The sequence below is a fragment of the Aythya ferina genome, assembly GCF_964211825.1.
Source record: "Aythya ferina genome assembly, chromosome: 1".
Lineage (NCBI taxonomy): Eukaryota > Metazoa > Chordata > Aves > Anseriformes > Anatidae > Aythya > Aythya ferina.
In genome coordinates, this window is record NC_140296.1 from 176754137 (window position 1) to 176772616 (window position 18480).

The window sequence follows — 18480 nt, forward strand, 5'->3', positions numbered from 1 at the left end:
AATTCAGGGTGTTGGAACACAAAGGGCTAACTGTTATTTCATTTTTAATCAAAGTCAAGCTTTTTGCAAACAAACTCATACTTCTACAAATATAAAGATATTGCTTCGAATTTTATATTTCAGAATCTTCATATAATTTATTATTGTACTGCTTCTATACTTCATTGAAAAGCTTTTTCCATTGAATGCTTTATAACCTTTGTAGCTACTTGGGTATGTCCTAGCAACACAACAGCTAGAAAAGCTCAGAAAAAAATAAAATAAAACAGCAGGCGAGTAGCAGACATTAAAGATCTACAAATATGGTAAATAATTTAAGAGAAACAACGGAAATTGAAAATACTTTAGAAGCTCCAATCTATGTCTCTATATTCCCCAGATTTGTCTCTGAATTTTCCATCACTTTTTACAATGCTGAAATATATGTACATTTGTAGGATAAAGAACGGGAACAGAAATCAAGAAGGGGTCTTAAATCATAGCCTGGAAAAAAAGTATCATTTACCTTAGAAGCTATGACTATTAAAGTCGACCCATGCTACTCTGCAAATGAGTTCTGGCATGGTATGTAAATCTGTAGGTTTCAGATAAACAAAAAGTAATGTGTTCAGTGTAGATGGTTTGGGTTTCCATGCAAGAACAGTCTAACAGAGATTTTTCTTAATGAACTTTATGCCTGAAAGAACGGGACAGATGCCAAAGGTTTTTTACATCTCTTTGCTGTGAACAAGACATATTTCAGCACATGCGCATATCATATTTTAGAAAGTAAATTACGTTATGAGAACCCTAGTGAAACTAAACGGTTAGAAGTTGGGCCTGACTTGCTTGCAGAGGCACATGTGGACTTAACTGGAGGGAAAAAGGCAGGGCAACCCAACAGTGCTCCTTCAGGTTGCCAAAAGGAGCAAGAGATACTAAAGCTGCTTTTCTTATGAACCTCCTGAGCCTCTTGACTGCAAACAGGCCAGATTGCTTAACAGAGGAAGAAAAGAGCCCCTTGGACAACTGTCCTGAGATAGGGCACCAGCCTCCTCTTCCTCCTATGAAGAGAGTAGAGGTAGGCAAGAAATTAATTCTGGTTGATGTACATACAGCATCGTGTTGAGAGAAGTGCAGGGCATGAGGAATAAATACACAAATGCTGTTACTTAACATTTCTGTACATTTCAGAAGGTTCTTTCTACTAAGGAGCATCTGAGGCTCAGGAAATGTAAAACGTTTGGATACTAGTGGATGGAACAATATATACATATAAATATTATTATTATTTATTATTATTATTTTTCCCTGGGCATAGTACAACAAAATATTGTCCAGGATTTTTAAGACTGTAGCAGTCAGAAACTAAAGCTCATTCAACGGAGTAATTACTTCAGCAGTCAATAATCTTCCGTCCATTTTATGCCTTCCCTCGGTGTTACTCCCTGATTCTGATATAGTGGAACTAACAAGGAGATTTTGGGGGAGGAAGAAAAAAAAAGGGGGAATTGAGTTAAAAGCCTCTACTTGCCTTTTATTCTTTCTATGTTAAGCACAGATCTGGATTTGTTAGCCCATCATATCCCTATCTTCTTAGAAATAAATCCATACATTCTAGATACCTCTTCATCTACTAACAAATTTTAACAGTGATAACGTGAACATCTTGTTTCAGAGATCAACATGCAGCACAACCAATAGCACAAAAATGATCTGAAGTCTTAAAGCTTTTAGAATATGATTTCCTTGAAATAAATAGAAAAAAAATAACAGTGTTACATTATGTCAAGCACTTAAATATTTGTAGATATTTAGACATAATACACTCCTGTTGCAAAAAAAAATAATCAGATAGTTAAGGGGCTATCTGCACTGCTCTGCAAAAGGACATCATCCTTTAACAAAGGCTGAAGCCCTCCAGATATTAAAATGTACATTTGCTGCCTTAACTCATTATCCATTACATTTTATTGATGCATAAATCTTTCCAGCTCATCCACTAATAATGCCTGTTCATTACATTTACTAACTATTCTATAAACCTGTAATAAAACCAAGAAACTTAATCTTCTTTTATTATTTTAGATAGTGATAAAAAATAGTGACTTAGAAAACAGTTTATCCCTGTCCATATTGAGCTGTTATCCTTTGCCCTTTATATCCTGCTGTAATCCATTCCAGTGGTCTTTTCCTAATTGATTTTGTAAGCTCATCTTCTGTGTCGTACAGTATCACAAGTTTTTCTGAAATCTGAATTAATTACATCCTTTGTTTCAGATTCCTTGTTTATTACTTCATACACGTGGAAATATGAGCAGGAGCTTATGCACTGGGAAACCACTCTATAACAAATTCAACACTGTCAAGCCTTCCCTGTGACAGACCAAAGGAAGAAGATGTATTCAGGGTTTTCTTCCCAATGCTGCAGTCTCTTTCAGCACTATGTTTCTTTGCCCATTTCTCATGTTGATGTGTTACATAAGATATTTACTAATACAAACTTTAAACAAATAAGAGGTATAAACAAATAGACTTTAAACAAATAAGTATAATGTTGCCCTACAGTACCTTAGTATTTTTATAAACTATCAAGTCAGGGCTTCACTTGGTGTTACTTTTGTACATTCCCAATACCAAGCCCTAGACTCAAAGAGAAATCAAAACAGGGAAGAGGGTGTGAAAGAATAACTGCCATGTGGCTGATGAACAAAAAAGAAAAGCATGTGGATGAATGTTTTGCAAGACTCTAAGCCTCACAAATAAGAGGTCCTGTTGAGAATAAACCTGTTCGAAGCATGATAACAAAAAGATTAAGTCTGGACACTTGTTTTTGCCTTTGGCTGCACCACCAGGTTAAAATAATCCTGCCTTTAGGTGTGATTGCTTTTTGTTATGCTTAATTTAACTCTGAAATTCTAGGATTTATGCCTAAACAGACTATAAATTTATCAGCTAGTTTGATTTGCTTTATTCTTGTATTTCAAGAATAATTCTAAAATATTTTACTCCCATCTCCTGTATAGGAAAAACTAACCCAGGGGGGCTGTAGGGGTTGCCTCTATGTGCAAAGCCCAGCAGCTGCCCCATGTTAGATAAGGGCCAGTTTCAGCCAGCTCCAAAGGGATCCGCTGCTACCCAGAGCCGAGTCAATAAGAAATGTTTGTGCATCTTGGAGAGCAGTTTTAAGAAAGGGGGAAAACCTGCTGCACAACAGCAGCTGGGGGAGAGAGGAGTGAGAAGCAGCCCTGCAGACCCCCAGGTCAGTGCAGGAGAGCAGGCGGCAGAGATGAAGTTTCAGGGACTGACCGCAGCCCCCATTCCCTGTTCCCCTGTGCTGTTGAGGGGACGAGGTGGAAGAGGGTGAATAGGGGGGAAGGTGTTTTTAGTTTGATTTAATTTCTGACTGTTCTAGTCTGCTAGCGATAGGCAATAAATTATATTAATCTCCCTATGCTGAGTCTGTTTTGCCCATGATGATAATTGCCCTTGAGCTCTTTCCATCTTTGTTTTTCTCTCCTTTTTCGTTTGAGGAGGGGGAGTTAGAGAGCAGTTGCAATGCAGTTCAGCTCCCCAGCAGGGTAAAACCACCACTGTGGTTCACCAATTTTTTTTCTACAATAGATGCTCCTTTAAGATTTCATATAATGTCTTCTACACTTTCTATTTAAAGCTAATAAGCAGAATTAAACTATTTAATTCTTACTTTCATATTTCTTGTTTCAGCCTGCATCTTTTGCTCTAGTCTCTTAACTTTCCACTATTTCCCCTCACACGAGGTAGTAGTACTAAACTAAACAATCAGCCCTTGATCGATACAACTGGGTACATTTTATACTTATATATATGTGCAGCATGAAGTCCCAATCACAACAGAAGACAGAGTTTCACACATATGTGTGCCAATCACAGCAAGAGAAGGAGGGGGCAGGAACAAAAGCATAGTCAGCAGATTGAAGAAAAGTATGCAACTGCTCTACTTGATATTCATGAGGTATTTATTCATCTTGAAAACTGCGTCTGGTTTTGGGTCCTTCAACTGCAAAACACTAAGGAACTTGGAGTCCAGTGAACAGCTGCTTTGATGTTCAAGGAGCACATAATGTACAAGGATGCTCAGAAAACTGAATTTGTTTTAGCTGGAAAAAAAGAAGGCCAAGAAGGAACCTAATCAGTCTTCCACTCCAAAAGTAAGGTTCCAGAAAATGTAGACTTCTTCAAGGTGCACTACGAAAGGCCAAGAAACTTGAGAACTCACAAGGTGAAGCAAGAAGAAGTCCAATCGGACCTGAACAAAAAATTCTCCAAGGAGGGCAGTTAAGCATATGACTAAATTGTCCAAGGAGGCTGTAGAATCCCCAGCCTTTGGAGATTTCTAAAATAAATGAGACTAAGCCCTGAACGTTCTGCTCTGACTACAGTCTGACTAAAGTCTTTGTACAAGAGGTTGGACTAGATGACTTCCAAGCCCACCAGAAGACCTTAAAACCTAAATTATTCTATGATTCCATTAATTGTATAGACTGAAGAGTCTTTGAAGATCAAATGATATATATTTGCCAGACAAAGTAGCTGTGATAAGTAAAAGCACCTGTATAAGTCTCACTTAAGCTTCCACTGAGGAATTGTAGGGGAAAAACGTTATTAACCACACTATTAAGCCTCAGTGAAGTTGCCACTTAAAAGTTGCATGGACACACTTAACAAAAAAAATCTTCAGTTGGAACTTAAATTTATTTATTTATTTTTAATACTGGTCTACTTAAACATTTGCTTTATTCTGTCAGGTCTGCAAAAATGGTTATAATTTCCTCTCCCCTGCTCCCCCTGCATTTTGCTTTACAAAACAGAGATATGCAAAATGCATTCACTGAGAAACCCTAAGACGGAATCTAGTTTCTCTTCTATAATCAAAACACGATTAGCTACAGGGGGTGTCATTAGACACTGGAAAAGAATCTACTGAAAAAAAGAAAACAGCATTTATGTTAAAGACAGTACTTTATCTTGGCTTCTAGTTATATCTACTGACATACTTACAACAGATGATGTTTGAGTGCACCAATTTTAAAATAATGGCTTTACCAACATTTAAAATGTTATAAATTATTCCTTGTAATGATGCAGAAAAGGACTTCCCAGGTTGCAAATAAATAAATTTTGGGTGAAATATTTCCAAGCTCTGGAAGGTATGTTTTTTCTGTTGTTATTGTTGTTTTGTTGATTTTTTTTTTTTTTTACTACTATTGGAGCTTATCCAAGCATTCAGTAAGAGCATCTGATATGTAATTTTCTTTCCCAGTTTGTACACTCAACAGTATAATATTTTTAAATAAAATTTCAGAATTAGAGCACCCCTAAGAGCTAGCATTGAAAGATAGAAAAGGTGCAGTCATGGATCTCTGGAAAGCAAAGGTTGGATATCATTTGGACATACTAACAGATCATCCAGGCACAAAAGAAATTGCAAAACAGGAGGCTCTGCTTGAACATCAGGAAACACTTTTTTACTCTGAGGGTGACTGAGATCTGGAAAAGCTCAACTGTGGCAGTGGTGGAATCCCAATCCTTGGAGATGCTCAAAAGGCATCTGAACATGGTCCTGGAAAGTCTGCTCTATGCTTGAGCAAGGAACTTGGACAAGATGACCTCAACCATTTTGAGATTCTGTAACCATGCATTTTGTTACAAGAGCAAAAACATTTGGAAATAAATAAAGCTAACTAAAAAGTTATTACTGAGAGTTCTAGCTTTTTCATTACTTTTATTCTTTTAGTATCAAGAAACAAAAACAACCAAATATTTCTCTTAAAGCTGGGCACTTCATACTAACAATAGTATATTCTAAAATAGATCACCAACAGTGGGAATGGGTGAAACAATTTTCAAAGGAGCAGTAATATTCTAACTTGACTAAGCAAATTGGAAAGAAGAACAGCAGAAAGCAGCTGCAAAACACATAGGTTGAAGTTCCACTAACAAATCAGTGATTCACTGATCTCCTATTCCCTCTCCTTTCTGCATACTGCTACCTTCTCTGCTCTTTGCACTTACACACCAACTCTACACATAGGTAGACAGATGAGACAATTGTCAGAATTCAAGTTGCCTACCAAAAATTTTCTTCCCTAAACAACCATGCTGTTAATTTATCTGAGGTATCCAAGCACCTAAGATGAGATGTAATAAACCCAGGTCTTAATATTTGCGTTTGCTGCTTTCTGTGTTTAACAGTCACTCTTCATGGGATTTTAGTGAATGTATATGCAGCACAGAACAAGAATTCTGCATTCAAATATATTCTCAAGATCCTTCACCATTGTTTCTCTCACAGGAAGCTGAAAGCTCAGAAAACTTTTCAGAGCAAAAATAGAACAAAGACACATCCCAATTAAAATTATTTTTAAAATGTTGTATAGTGTTCATTTATGACTTTGGTTGTTCTCGTGATTGCCACAGGAATCACCTCAAATTTGCAATAATGTATGTAACATAAAAGAAATACTCAGTATTTCTTTGTTTAACAAAGCTTTGATTGATAGTGGGCCTGTACTGTTAAACATCTTTGTTTAAAGCTTTAAACAACAGTCTGAACAACAGCCCAACAGGTAGCTCATGAGGTTCAACAAAAGGAAATACAAACTCCTCCACCTGGGAAGAACAACCCCAGGCAGCAGCACAGGCTGGGGCTGACCAGCTGGAAAGCAGCTCGGCAGAAAAGCACCTGGGGGTCCTGGTGGAATATGAGTTGGCCATGAGCCAGCAGGGTGCCCTTGAAGCAGAGAAGACCAACAGTATCCTGGGTTGCATTAGTAAAAATGTTGCCAGCAGGTCAAAATAAGACATCTTTCCCCTCTCCTCAGCACTGGTGAAACATATTCAGAGTGGTGTGTCCACTCACGGGCTCCACAGTACAAGTGAGATGCAGGCATACTGGAGTGAATCCAGTGAAGAACCATAAAAACAATTAATGGATTGGAGCATCTGATCTCTGAGGTGATACTGAAAAAGCTGGGACTCTAGCCTGAAGAAGAGGATGCTTGAAGATATCTTGAATAATGTATTTATACCATGTGTATAAATATCTGATGGGGGCGGGGCTAAAGAACATTTCTCAGTGGTGCTCTGAGGCAGGACAAGAAGCAATGGGTACAAATTAAAACAGATGAACTTCCATCTGAACACAAGAAAGCACTTTTCTACTTTGAAGGCAGTCAAACATTTGAACCAATTGTCCAAACAACAAGCTGCTCTAGTTGACTGTGCAGCAGAGGTGTTGTTGGACTAGATGATCTCTACACATCCCTTCCAACCCCAAGTATTCTATAGTTCTTTGAGGGAGAGATGGAACGGGAGCAACAACACCTGAGTAACACGGACTTAGTGCCAGTTGTCTTCTTTGCTCAGAGTATGCCTTCAGTAAGTTGAAACTGTTCCCTTGCACATCAGTTGCCTGTATCTGATTGCATTCTACGAAGACAAGTTGTTTATTAGATTTGGGAATGGACTCACTGTACAAACATAGCTAAACCATTTTTTTGTCTTTCCCACACAACCCTTATGCACAAGACTCTAGCACTAACCAGTATGAGAACTATGTAAATACAATGAGCAAATACAATGTGTTGTGTTTGTTTTTTTTTCCACCAATCCAGTTTCTTTATTATAATCTACTATATCATCTATTTCTATCAGCATACATCCATCTCCTCAATGGATTTTTTTGCCTCCCGTCCAGTCAGCACTCAAGTGCTAATGTTATTTTAACCAAAACAGTCTAGGGGGAGGTCATCCTTCTTCCTTCCTAATGCTTGTTCTCTTGCAATAAACTATAGACAGTTTTGCTTTACAGCTGTAAGAAAAACGAAGGGAACCAAGAGAAAGTCCCAGAGAAAAGCTAGAACATCTCCCTCATGAGGAGCAGGCACCTGTGCACTGACCCAATTAGACATTCAAACACTTGTCACTTTGGAGCTGGCTGGTTGTCACTCATCCAAGTAGCCCCAGGGGGCCTATTGTATGGTGGCATTCCCTGACAGAAGAACTGGAGCTACGGAGGCAATGAGGGCACAGGGATAGGGTGCCAGGATCCTGGTGAGTGAAAGCAGCTAGCAGGAAAGCCAAAGAACCTTAGAGCTTCCTTAACTTGGTTACCATCCAAAAAGCCTTTCAGAATCTTCAATGGTTATCTTTTCAGAGCAGTCTAGTTTCAAAACCTTACAGTAACAGTCCTCGTTATGCAAAGCTACGTTTAACTCTTGAGTGACTAACACAAGAACACTTTCAGAAAAGATCCCTGAAAGATTAAAATACCTTTGCTGGAGGGAAAAGATGGACTAAGTTTTACTTTCAGAAACACCACCAGCAAACAGTTCGAAAGTCAAAAGTTTTCAGTGTCTATCTTCTCCTTTCTCTATTTTAAACCTATTATTGACACTTTCAGATGTCCCTTCTGTTTGAACACATAAATGAGAGATAAACCACTGTGGAGCCATCCATGCCTACGCACTATGAAAGAAGTCTGTTTTAGCAGACTGCATACAATACTGTATTCAAGACCCCAAAATCAGATTTTTTGTTCAAAAGATTCAGATATTAAAACACAGATGACTATTCAGCAGTTACTTCTGACTTCGAGTAAGGCTATCTCTGTTCTTATACTGAAAGTTATTCAATTGAAATACAAGAGCACAAAGGGGTTGGAGGGCAATTGAAAAAAAAAAAAAAAAAAAAAATCAAAGCTTATTTCAAAACTTCCAAAACAGACATTTTAACCTTGGGATCTAAACCATGAGACTGAAGAGTTCAGAATGTCTCCACCACCAAATCTGTGATCTATCATAGAAGAAAAAACTCTTTTGGTACAGAAATATTTTAAGTCCCTTCTAAATTCTGTTTTTCAGACCCACTTGTTTACTAGTTAACTTGTCCCGACACCTGTCCTCTCCAGCAAGGCACATCCGAGATGATGAAGCCTTCCTTTATTTATATGAAGCTACGAAATACTTATAGCTGCTCTCCTAGTTAATGTATTTGATTTGAGCTATTCAGGTAAAAGCTGTGATGATATTGTAAAATTTATATTAATCACAAGCTGTTAACCTAAACAAATGTGGAAATGCAGCTAAAAGCATAATATGACTATCCTGATAGTACTTAAAAGAAGCTATAGAAAGAAGAAACTTAATAAAGAAAAACTTAATGCCAGTAGCTTTTTTTCCCTATATTTGGCATGGGAAATTAAAATTTAAATAGAAAAAAAATATCTTACCTTTGTAAAAATAACTTCTGAGACAGATGGTCTATATAATTACTTTTCCTTCTTTCTTATTTGTTGTATGGCAGATCTTTACCTTACTGTCTTGCCTGCAAAAAAGTGATATAGAACCTGAAATCTTCATACAGGTCAATAATTACACTCACTATTAAACTACAACAAATACTTCAGAAATGTCTTCATAATATAGCTGCAATGCTAAATCAGGTATGGTTTAAGTGGTGTCAAGAGGAATGACATTTTACTAGGAACTAATTTATATATGTTGGGCTTAAGGAAAAATAAGAGGCATCAGGAACAAAAGAAGCATCATAGGTTTCAAAATTATACTTTGCATTTAGCTCCCCAAAATAACGAAAACAGACCCATCCAATCAAACCAGGCCACCCATACAGGTATACAGGTTTTTTATAGTGTCAGTGAAAAACAGTCAGTGCTTCCCAAGACTTGACCAAGCCACTGGAAAAGACTAACAACATCTTCTTGAAGTTCAGTAACTTAAGGCACATTGGGGTACCTCTCTCTCTTCAAGATCAAATGCTGCAGTGTGCTTTGCGATACAGATGCCCAAGCTTCTACTTAGAAATTAGCTGGGAGAGGTCAGAGCAGCACTGACAGCAAGCCTCTGCAGGAAAAGCTTCTGGTCACAGCACGTGCCCGGAAAGCAAGAGATCAGGGTTTATAGCCTATTCATAAACTGCCTGATCTCATGCTTTCTAGGAGAATATCCTAAATCCTAATTGAGGGATGAGACAGACAACCCTTCCCCCTCCAGCCAACCCCCCACATTAAAAGCACAATACAAGGAAAGAGGAAACAGCAGGTGAGGGCTTGTCTTCAATTCAGCTGTGACCTTCCTCATTTATTCATGAGAACTGTGCATGCACTACCACTATCAAGTCTTTGTTACTTTAACACCCTATTTTAGACATATGTGAGGCTTCGTTGAGAAAGAGGCTGTTTATTTTTTCACAGTTAAGCACACGTGGAGTTGAACACGTGAGTATGGTTCATGTAGGATCACAAATTTTGACAGTGAGCTACAAAAAATTTAGAACTGAGGATTCCCATGATAGTCCTCTGGCTTTACAGCACATGTTGATCATCTGCAAATTCAGCTCTGCTTGCCACCTACAGTCTTTATTTCAGTGAACCAGTGACGAAGTGAAGCACCAGATTAGCATCGCTGCAGTCAAGCCACGTGTTATTTTATTTAGTGTACATAAAAGTACAAATTTTATCTGCAGAAAAGCTTATCATTTACTCTTATCTGTAGATGAGCACCATCTTGTAGGATAAAACAAGAGACTGCAAACTTAGTGCTCCACTAAGATTGGTTTAATTTGATAACCCTGTCGAAGTTTCTTTCAGAGTATTTTAAAGAACATTTTTATTGCTAAATTGTCCTGTAACCTGGCAAAATCCTAAATGTTGAACAAACTCTCTTATAACTGTTTCTTACAGTAGCAAAGTGCACTCTTCTCATAAATCGCTCTTCACCCTGCTCTTTCAAATCATATTGTTACTCTTACATAATAAAGCACTGGAATGAACATGTTATCTTTGTCACGTTGGAAGTTTGATATCTAGCATTTATTTCACCAGGGTGAAATTCACTTCATTGCCTTCAGCTTTACTCAAGCACTCAAACCCCTCCCTACCCATATTCTCTGGGGGGAACAGCTGCTTGTCCCCCACCCAGACCTGTATCAGCCACAGGCAACAGTGAACTTGCTTTCCGAACTGCTACAAGCATGCTGCTCCTAACTGACCAAAATGCTCAGGTATGACACTAATCAGACATATTCAACTTCTACGTGAAGATTCATCTACCCTACCACTCACATTGCTTCCTGGCTGGTTTGGCCACCAACTCACTCCCCCACGTGGAAACCCAAGGACATGTAAGGGAACTCTCCAGCCCAAGGGCCACTTCTGAAGGGTCATACTGTCAGGACTGCACAAGTTTAGAGCCTCTGTTTGAGACAGTCCCTTCAAGGCACTGTCTGCATAAACACCCCCATACCCCCACACACCACATGTGTAACACCATGCTGCAGACTCATCCCTTTGGTGGGCTGCCATATAGCTCTCCCTGCTTGAGATGCTCTGAACTGCAAACATGAACCAACTGTGTATTAGGGCCACAGGGACGTCACGGTACCCAGATGAAACTCAAAGCGCATTGGGTGAACATGGCCAGCATGTTTTATAAGAGACTTTAGTCTATGCAATGACAGAAGTTTATCCCGTTTATCCCTGCCTGGATGTTAGTACCATTAAAAAAAGCTGCAGCCTCAAGGGCTAGGTGTAAAAGTTAGGTGTGATGTTAGACCCAGGATGGGCAGCTTCTGTGTAAGACTTCACATACAGAAAAAAAAGAAAAAAAAAAAAAAAAAAAAAAAAAAAGCTCTGCAGAGCCACAGATCAATGTTGACACAGTTGATAATCCTTCCCAGAGCCCTAACACACATCAAAAGAAGGGGTGAAAAAAACAACCAGTTCCCTTTACTCCTCTGAGCTAAATACTGTTACTTAATGACATATATTGTTTGGGACATACTATAAAGCATTACAGTTTTCAGTGTTTTAGTGAGAGAAAAGAAACTGTATTACAAGCAGTCAAACTTTTTCAGCTGTTGTGTATGAAACGGTCAGAATATCAGGCTCTTGGGATGTCTGGACTACACTCATTCTGCTCCAAAAATAAATATTTGCTATAGTTCTTTTTTGGCATCCATGGCTGTAACCTATTTACAGTCCAGGATCACATTCTTTTGCTGTGATGTGATTCACTTTCTTTCAGAAGGGAGCTTAGCTTAACAAAAGCTCCTAACTCCAGTGAACTCATAAGCATGAGGAGTTCTCTAAAAAGTGCACAGAGGAGCACCTGCATCTCCAGAAGTCAACTCAGGTGTAATGAAGCACAGAAGCAATCTCAGATTACAAATATGATTTTTTTTTCCTTTTTCCTGCCTGACAGTTAAGCTAAAACTTTGAATTGTTATTCACAATGCTAACTGCATGAAGATGATATTTTGAATGGCTTGGTGGCATCATCTTATGGGATTCAACAGGTGAAGTGACATTTATTTCATTCTAGCCAGAAACCTCTCATCTCTGAGCATGTGAACAAATAACCAGATGTCTGCTTTCGAGAGTAAGAGGAGCATTTGTACCCTTATAGAACAGTCACAAGTGAGGGAGTTAGCATAAATTGAAAATAAATAAATAAAAATAAAAGGTAGGCAGAAAAGATGTTTTAAAAACATTCTAAACAAGTTTTTTTTTATTATAATTAAGTCTACAGATTCAGTGAAATATGTTTTTTAATGTATTAGATGCATTTGGGGGTAACATTGCTCATTTTCTATTTACGAAACTGGCTGCAACGATGTTGTAGAAATATAAAACAGTTTTTATTTCTACACACTAGATCATTATGTTTATTGTGTATTCATTCATTTAAAAACTTGTGAACTAAAATTTATATAGCGTTGCTTTAAAAACATTTAATAGTGTTGATAGACTCTAGGAAAGTACAATTTAGAATAAAAAAGTGTGCATTGTAATACAAAACTATACAAAGAAGTTCAAAAGTAAAAAATAGTAATATCAAAATTCCACTTCTATTTTATAATCAGATTGGCCAAATGGTTTTAGATAAAATGTACTCAATATATTCATTTAAAAAGTTAAAATGTTTTAATGTTATTAATCTAACCTTAGAAAGCTGTAAAATGAGACAACACGTAGCTTTCTCCTAAAACTAATACTATACACACTATGTATATAATACAGTTTCCTTTTACTTTGACAATACTTAAAGATATTTAATGAAATACATTTTAAGGGGGACCTGGAAAAATATTTGCTTTATGAAATATAAAATATACTTAGTGCATTTAAGCATAGTTTCATGCAATTCAATACTGCAGAGCTCCAGTATTCACCCTCCTGTCATTTCTTCTTTCAGAATTAAGGAGTGATGAGGAGCCCTCAGAAGAGGAGAAACTACCCTGGTGGTTGATAAGGGCGGTGATCCATCTTTCTGTCATATCTATCTTATTCCTGGCAGTGCTCAACCCCAGATGATTCTGACAAAGTAATAATGGAAAAATATATATATATCCTGGAAATTCACCAAAAATAACTGTTCAGTTTTTCATTCTCCATACACACATGCTCATATATTCTAATGCAAGCAGTTCAGGCTAGTTTTTATTAATATCCTTTAGAGCAACATACTCATTTTATATAAATGAGTTCATTATATTACAGTCATCAAAACAGAATTTACTTTCGATCTAATATTTAATATGTTGCAAAGTCACGACCTTCCTCCATGGATATAAATTATACTGTATTGACTTCAACACCTAGACTGCTAACCAAAGTTAAATGTTTCAGTAAGTTACACAGGATAGGTCTATTCTCCTTTTCAGAGGTATAAGCTCCATTTCCCCATGCTCCCGCTACTCAGATAAATCAGACTAACTGATACCAAGGTACACAAATCTCAGCTGCGTAAGGGATCAAGAAGAATCTGAATAGAAAAGAGAAATCAGCCATTACCTTGTGCATATAGCTATATAGTCCTCTTCCTGTTTTGCTTTTTTTTTTTCCCCCTTTTGTTTTGTTAGCAGGAGATAAGAATTTGTTACATGCTCCCCTCCACGTTGTAATCTTGACAAGAGTCGGCTGCTAAGCCCCGCTGTCGCAGCGCTGTGCAGAAGCACGCACAAAAAGCCCTTTCCAGCAGCCAATGGCTTTGTCCTCGACCTCCCAAGCTTCTGTGTGATCAGCACGGGCTTTGTGGCCATACAATGGGGGTTAAACATTTCCCTGTATTTATTTAAAAGCAGAGCTAAATCTGCTTAGCTGCATGAGCCTTTTAGTAAAATGATGCTCAGTGTAGCTAGGTATTCTGTTCAAGAGTAAACGGCTTCTTCTATCTACAGAATATAAATATATGTATGTATTCCTTTTCAGTGTACACAGTGTATAAAGAATGCAGCCAGTAAAATCAAAGATTTGGATCCAGTTCGTACCTTATCTGGGATTTCCCCCTAAATGGCTACCATTGAGCTGCCTACTTCCATCTTTCCTTTACGTCCTTTGGACCCAGTGGCTTGCCAGTGGGCAGCTCTCTGCTCTCCGTTGATTGCATCTGAGAAGCAGACCCTTGCAAAAGCTACTACTTATGTTGTCAGGTGAAATTCCATGACAAAGAAAATATAAACATCCCAGGAAATAAATGAAAACATTTTACAAGGAAGCCACCGATTTCAGACATCATATCAGTCTCTGAACCACCTTTGCTTTTCAAGAAACTACCTTGAAGCAACAGTGGTACAAAACAGTGGCTTTTTCCAATTCCTAAAGAAAGAAACCCTATTAAAACCTTTCATTTCAGCTCTGCAAAGCCAGACATTTTTGTTGGTTAGTTTGTTGTTAAGTCCAGTTTAAGGAGGTGGCAGCAATTCCTAGGTAGCAGCCTCAGAATCCCGTCAGCATTTATTAGCACCGGCGTTAGCTCTGAACAATAACTTCATCTGCTCCTTTGAAACCTATTCAGCTTTCAAGGCTTGCTTAGAACAATGCTGTTCCTCACAAAAGCACGACACAGAAGAATCTCCATCAAAGCATGTTGCCAATGAGGTTTGGTAATGACGGCAGCCACCTGACCCCCTCAACTTAACGACACAGAACCAGGGCATCTTCATTCAGCTCACACTTCCCACATGTGGCATGCTTCTGGAGGTGCAGAGAACTAAGCTGAGAAGGCAAATATCTTAGAAAAACAGAAGTTATAGTTACAGGCAACTTGGTTTTGATTTGAAGGTTTATCATCAAATAATATAGTGTTTATTAGGCAACACTGTTCGAAGTTTGTTTAAGGGTAATTGGCTTCTTTGCTGCTCGAAGTTATTGCTTTTTAATTGCACATTTACAACTCTATATTCTAATGACAACAGCTGGCATTAAACTGTAAATAATCAGGTATTTACTACACCACAAACATGCTACAGTATTAATCTATTATTTGCATTTACTAACATTTAACACTAATGAAAGCTTAATTCTCAAAAATCATTATTTCCGTAGCTTCGATCATTCCTTCCTAAATGAAGTCCTCACATAAAAAAGGCAACCTTTGCCACTGCAGTAGCTCAGCTCCTTGTTCCCCTTTGTCTTTGACAGCACACTTCATCAAGAAACTAGCTAAAATATAACCGACTGAACCGACTTTTTCTGTTTAACTAGGTTTAAGCAGAAGTTATTTTCTGAATTTTAGAGCTGAATGACAAAGGGGCAGGTCCAATTTTGTTGTCTGATTGACCAAGCCTAATCAGAATTATTTCTGCGCACTGCTTCGCTACAGCTGTAGAGCCATTAAACACTAAATGCTCTGGAGGCCCATTCCCTTTCAGCCTCCTACTGCGACTCGTACTTTTCAGACAGTAGCTACTCAGTGGGCTACTCAAAACATTCAAAAAATGGGGATGCTATATTTAATGGAAAGCTTAAAACCCACAGCAAGATCTGTCACTTGGCTTGTCAGGATGGCAGCTATCATAATAAAACAGTCTTTGTGATGGAGACTTAAAAAGAACCCTGTGAACTGGGTCTCTTACTTCCCAATACATTTTTATAAGGAAAAGTTTTTCAGTCATAGCAGCTAGTTTTTCTTCAAGAAAAATAATCATATCTGCCTCTAAAAATGCTCACTGAGATATGCACACTTTTTAGTAACTGTAATATTACCCATAACATCTTGTTTTACACCTTATTATCACCTATTATCATTTACACATTATTAGCCTAAGGAAGACTTTATACTAATATAGCCATTAGGATTGTCTTCCTACACAATTTAGGAAATAAAATAGAATATAAGAATAGAAGAATAGAAGATAAGAAAAAAAAATATTAGTATTAACAAATACTAACTAAAAATATTAACAAAACCACTTTTTTACCTTGTGAACTGACTATGCTGAAAATACCTGTGATGTGCACATACAGTGCACAATTCCTTGCTTTGAAACCTGCTGGTAAAAGAAAAGAAAATTCATATTCTGAAAAACATCTAGCAATTGCCTGATGATACTGATTTCTCATCCATCTCCTTTTTCGTGGATTTTTGGTTTTCTGTCCTGAATAGCCTCAACACTTCATAGACTTCTGACAGTACTCAGGAAAAGCCACCAATCATTTAAACTTCTTGAGGCTACAGTCATACTACACCAAAATTTAGCTAGTGTTAATACTCAGCTGAGATCTTCAAGTAGCTCAGTAGTTAACTTTGCTTTAGAGTTTAAAAGGTGTGAGATCTAAAACTCTAAAAGACAGTGTAACTCAAAAGTATCCAGGGATGTGGCATAGGATCCCAAAATGCTAAAAACACAGGCAGTTACACCCACCAAGGCCACTGTAAAATATTCCAAGAAGAAAAGAAGTGGCAGATTTGAATCATCTAACACAAAACAATAATCTAGCCTAAAGACAGTTGAAGCATGTTGACATAACATATCTATCCAGGCATTTTAAGACATAAAAAGACTATGAACTGTAGATCCTTCTTCCCAAAAGGCATTCCAAATATTTGGGAAGGGAGATGAATATTTTGACAAATAAGAATTAAGTGATATTATGAAGTGTAAATCGTGAAGATCAAGATCCTCTAATAAAAACAACAGAGTAGAATATGTTTTCACAATGTTCAACATAAATGAACAACAAACTATAAGGCTGATTATTTTGTGTCAAAACTAAGACATTATAAAAAAGTATTAGGAAATACAGACAATAAATATGCTAAAAAATAATAACATTATTTTTCTTTTATGTAAATAATGTTATTAAATATGCTATGACAAACTTGTAAAGATTGTAAACTTGTAAACCTGATAGTTTATGAAGGCATATGAAAAGGAAGATGCCATCTTATGTAAGAAAATTACTTTAAAATATCATCCTAACTTCTTCTACTAATTTCAGCTTTTACAACTAAGATCTCATGGATTTATTAAGCACACTGCTGTCACTTCATAAATAATAATTTATTCCTTTTATTTTTTCTTCAAACATACAAAAGGATGTTATGGCATACATAGCCAGTCATTACTTACTGTAATCAGAAACAAGTGAGCAGAGCATGTTAAGCAATTCTAAATTAGGCCCAAATAACCCATTACTTTTGTTCCAAAACCATCTTTGTATTTATGTCCTGTTTATCATTCCTGATTTTTTTTTCTCTCCTTTCTCCATTTCCTTAATGCTTATTGCACAAGCCAAACTTGTCAGCTACAAAAAAATAACTTATCAAATGCTTTAGTGATGTAGACTCTTACTGGCTTGATTATTGGGCTGCATCAAAAGAAGCACAGCCAGCAAGTCACAGTAGGTGATTCTCCCCCTCTGCTCTGCTCTTGTGAGACCCCACCTGCAGTACTGCATTCAGCTCTGGGGCCCCCAGCACAAGGAGGACATGGAAGTATTAGAACGAGTCCAGAGGAGGGCCATGAGGCTGGAGCACTGCTCTCCTAGTGGAACAGGCAGAGGGAGTTGGGGTTGTTCAGCCTGGAGAAGAGAAGGCTCCAGGGAGACCTCACAGCAGCCTTCCAGTGCCTAAAGGGGCCTCCAGGAGAGCTGGGGAGGGAGTCTTTGTCAGGGGTTGTAGTGATAGGACAAGGCATAATGCTTTTTAAGCTAAGAGAGGGCAGCTTTAAATTAGATGTAAGGAGGAAATTCTTTACTGTGAGGCACTGGCACAGGTTGCCCAGAGAAGCTGTGGATGCCCCATCCCTGGAAGCGTTCAAGGCCAGGCTGGATGGGGCTTTTAGTCTAGTAGGAGGTGTTCCTGCCCAGGGCAGGGGGGTTGGAACTAGGTGGTCTTTGAGGTGTCTTCCAACCCAAACCATTTTATGGTTTTATGATTTCACCAACAGAGTGAGACCTTGCTCCCACACAAACATAATCTGTTTAGCACAAAGAGTTGCTGTCAAAGAAATTTCCCAGAAGTGACTCCAGACTGAGAAGAGTCCTCTTCAAACAACTCAAGGTTCAAACACTTTATTTTAGCAGCTATAGAACATACCACTTAGTATTGTGAGAGATGCAAAATAAGTGTTTCTTTTTCTGCTTTCATACTACATTTGATGAAGAAGTTATTTAACAAGATTCACAGCATCGACTTAAATTATTCTAAGGTTTTCTCC

The 18480-nt window shown here is 37.8% G+C and overlaps 1 protein-coding gene across 33 annotated transcripts in view; it reads right to left on the reverse strand.

Annotated features, from left to right (window-relative positions):
* NRCAM (neuronal cell adhesion molecule) overlaps positions 1-18480 on the reverse strand; it is a 151749-nt gene that overhangs the window by 92313 nt on the left and 40956 nt on the right. For 30 of the 33 annotated variants that reach the window (XM_084514177.1, XM_084514170.1, XM_084514175.1 and 27 more), the window contains exon 2: positions 9251-9345. The exons of 1 other annotated variant lie outside the window; for it this stretch is intronic. The gene's annotated coding sequence lies outside the window, so the exon portion shown is untranslated. Of the gene's footprint in view, positions 1-9250; positions 9346-9773; positions 9909-18480 lie in introns of those variants that run through there. 2 more of the 33 variants (XM_084514163.1, XM_084514180.1) reach the window with 1 other exon arrangement.